General features: G+C 40.7%; 1 long non-coding RNA gene across 1 annotated transcript; it reads left to right on the forward strand.

Moving 5' to 3' along the window:
- Window positions 1-15: 15 nt before the first annotated feature.
- Window positions 16-517, forward strand: LOC120794607. Its single transcript, XR_005708142.1, has 3 exons — window positions 16-65; window positions 238-264; window positions 449-517. It is a non-coding gene; the product is annotated as an uncharacterized LOC120794607 (long non-coding RNA).
- The last annotated feature ends 3,296 nt before the right edge of the window (window positions 518-3,813 follow it).

Genomic DNA, 3,813 nt, shown 5'->3' on the forward strand with positions numbered 1-3,813 from the left:
TAGAGTTGGCAGGAAGGGGCTTTTAGGGAGCACGAAGGGAAGGTGTGTGGTGGCTCCCCGCGATGGTAAGACTTTATCTTTGACTAATAAAATATTTAAAACATTAACCAAATGGCATGTGACATCTGTGGCGAAAAGTAAGTATGTTAAGGTAACATTAATGCCAAACAATAACATAAGTGCCCATGAATGATTGTTTTTTTCGTGTCGTCTCTTTGCTGTTTCTTCCATTTATAGACAACCGAGAGTATGCTGAATCTGCAGGTGAGTCCACGAGAACCGACATTAATGACCGGCTTTTTAGAATTTTCGAGCTTACACAAAGTACCTGAAAGCAGCACAGGTCTCTGCACAACAACAGCAAGAAAGACAAGTCGCGGAGCACGAGAGCACTCAGTATGAAATGACTGCTGACACCTAACGGCTAAAATTTGTAATATTTCCAAAGGAGTTTGGCCGGAAAGGTGAATTGCCCTCATTCTCAACGAAAAATGACTGAAATAATCCCAGCAAAAACTTCTTATGGTAAGTTATTCATGTATTTAGCACTCAAGTGTAAAAGTATTGTCAACCTTGTCTTGCTTAAAGCAGTAGTTTTGACATACTGGGAAATTCGCGTATTTACTTTTTTATGAGTCGCCAACGATGAGAGGATTGATGCCAATCTTATGTCTGCGGTGGTGGTAAAGGTGTTCAGGTCTGTAACTTGAGTTACAGTATCAATATCATTATGTAAAAATACATCATTACAAGTAAAATCCCTGCATTTAAGAAAAATTACAGAATTATTAATAGCTATATGCAATGAAAGTATCAAAAGTAAAAGTACCTCCTCAGAAAACTGGCTCCTCTCACTGAAATGCTGTCTGATGCGTCATAATCTTACTGTTTTACCCGGTCGATGTGGAGCCATTTTAAGCACAGTTATGCAGCATACATATACATATACACAGTGTGTAAAGTTAGGTATATAAAGTCCACTGGTTCCCAACCTACGGGTCAGGCTGCCTCCAAAGGGTCACAAGATAAGTCATAGGGGTCATGAAAGGACTAATTGGAGAGGAAAGAAGAAAAAATAAACTCCTTCATAATCTATATTCAAATTTTGGACTATTGTCTTATCGTTGTTTTTTGTGAAATATTTGAGAGTTTTGGACAGACTGAGGCAAACTATTTGCCCTTGTTTTCGGTCTTCTTACTAATTTAGGCACATCTTACTCTTGACAAGAAAGCGAGTAAGTGCATTTCCCAAAAATAGAGAAACTGTTCCGAACTGGAGGTTTCGATTTTGTGAGGGTTGTTTATGTCTGAGGTGAGGATCAGTGATTGTGTGTACTCTAGGAGGCTCAGATATTCTCAGATACAACATATGGATATGTGTGGCAATGTGTATAACAGTAAGTTTGTTGCTATTAATTTTGATATGCATATGGCCTTTTTTTGCTATGACATCCAAGTTCATATTATTCAGTGGTCCTTAAGGAATACCTTAAGGAATATGTCCTCACTCAAAGACATCACTGCAGGCCTGTGGGTCATATCCATTATATTTGCTACAGTCTGCAGTCCGGCCTCTAGATGGCATCAAAAGATTTTTCCAGCAGCTGGAAATGTAGCGATAGCAGAGACTAAACAAATCTGCTGTTATACCTGTGTTGTTTGATGCATTGCCATGGAAGTGCTCTTGCTGACTGATGACTTCCTGATGAGGATTTCCTTCCACAACATGCTTATGCTGATTAATTGTTCTGTCAACTTACAACCTCCAACGGTGAAAATTGACTGGCTGAATCTGATTTTCCATTTTCTAATTCTGCTGCCACTTAGATCCTTGAAGGCCTTTAATTAAACCCCTCTAATACAGTGTTTAACATGGTCTGGGCTCTCAGGATGGAACGTATACCGAAGGAGCTTGGTCTCTCTAAATCTTTACATCTGGGGACACATGTCTCAAGGATGTACAGATGTATCGGTCTGTTCAAATATATGTGAAGAGCATAAGAAATGATCCTTGAAAACACCTGAGGGACTGCTCTTAACAATGTTTTTCTGCATGAGAGGCAGCACCGTGATCTTCCCTTAAAGTGCCTCTTGAGTATCTCTGTGCACAAAACTGTATCATATACAGTGGGCTAATCGTGCAATCATGAACAGACACACACACTCTCTCTCTCTCTCTCTTTTACACACACAGACAGTGCTCCCTGTGGAGGAATTGAATACATGAGTGTTCAGATCGAGGAAAACTGGGTTTCTCTCAGGACTGGGGATCCAGGGATTTGGTCACTGTCCCTGTTCGATACTGTATTAGATTTAGGCAATTGCTCTGTGATTAATTAAGTAAAATCTAGAAAAAATAATCCCCTTTGCTCACTTGTATGTAATGAAGCCCTCAGGGTATGTGATGACCAGCTAATACCCTTTGCCAATTTCCACTAAATCTGGAGATTCATTGATAAGAATATTCAATCGTTGCAGCAATGTCCTGATGATATTTTTCAATTCATTGATTAATCATTTAGTCTATTAAGCCAGAAGGTGGTAAAAAAATATGGCCATCACAAGTTCCTAGAGTCCAAAATTATGTGTTCATGCTTGTTTTGTTCAACCTACAGTTCAAAATCTAAAAGTATGAAATTTACAATGAAAAAAAATGATGAAAAAAAAATGACTTAATTACTCAATCATCAAAATATTTTTTCTGTTAGTTGACCTTTTCAGCACTGCACTGCAGTATAAATATATGATTAGAAACCACTCAGGGTGGAGAGAGTGCTCCTCTCTTCTTTCCTCATCTGATCAGCGTGGGCGTCCTTTTAAATACTCAAGTACAACCCAGTGTTTGCTCATCGTGACATTTACATGCAAAATGTATTTGTAGATCAATGTGACCACCATCTTTGTGTAATTAACATGAGTAATTACTGCGCTTAATTTACAGAGCCACCCAAGGTTCATAATGGGACTGCAAAACATTGACCCATGACAATTGATTGATTCCTCCCTCCTTTAAAACCATGCCCCTGCTAAAGACTAAGTAATGAGCAGATAGTGTGTAGCTAGGGTGGCTAATACAGCTTTGACTCTCCATATACAGATTGGCTGATCCCACTGCGTGCCACCTCCACCTCCTCCTCCTCCTCCTCTTACCATGTTTTCTGCAATGGTGTCAGCTCCTTGCTTAGAGGCCCCTCTCCCTCTCGCTCTATATGTGTGTGCCTGCATGCATGTTGTGCACACTGCTTGGTAATCAGCCACACAGACTCGCCTTTGGTGGCTGGAGACTGATTCAATATTCCACTGGGTAATTTATGCAGAACTAATTCTCTACAGGAATGGAAGGGCTTGGAGGAAGGCAGAAAGAGAGAGGGAGAGAAATGCGGAGAGGAAGAAATCTGTGGTGAAATAATTATCCCTGGTGTCACTGTAGCAACATTCTGTGAAGTTGATGTCAATAAAATATTGAGCAACACAATCCATTTCAATTTCACCTCAAAAAGCTGCTGCAGAGGGTTGGGCGGTGGCAGGAATAAGGAGGAATGTGCGCGCGCGCACGCACACACACACACACACACACACACACACATTTCCATTAAACACATAGCGAGGCGGTGGCTGGTGACGTGTGCTGCTTACAGACTGACAGGGAAGCACATCATTGCCTGTAGTCATTTAACTTGTCAAAACAGCATGGGTCCGTGTCCCCTCATATTTGGATTTAGTGGGTTTGAATTACTGGAAATAAAGTGAAAGAAGATGAGATGAAAAATCAAATGAGCGGAGCTTCCCAGGAGAGCCATTGGGAGCACGCCA

This window comes from Xiphias gladius, chromosome 9, assembly GCF_016859285.1.
Source record: "Xiphias gladius isolate SHS-SW01 ecotype Sanya breed wild chromosome 9, ASM1685928v1, whole genome shotgun sequence".
NCBI classification, from domain to species: Eukaryota; Metazoa; Chordata; class Actinopteri; order Istiophoriformes; family Xiphiidae; genus Xiphias; species Xiphias gladius.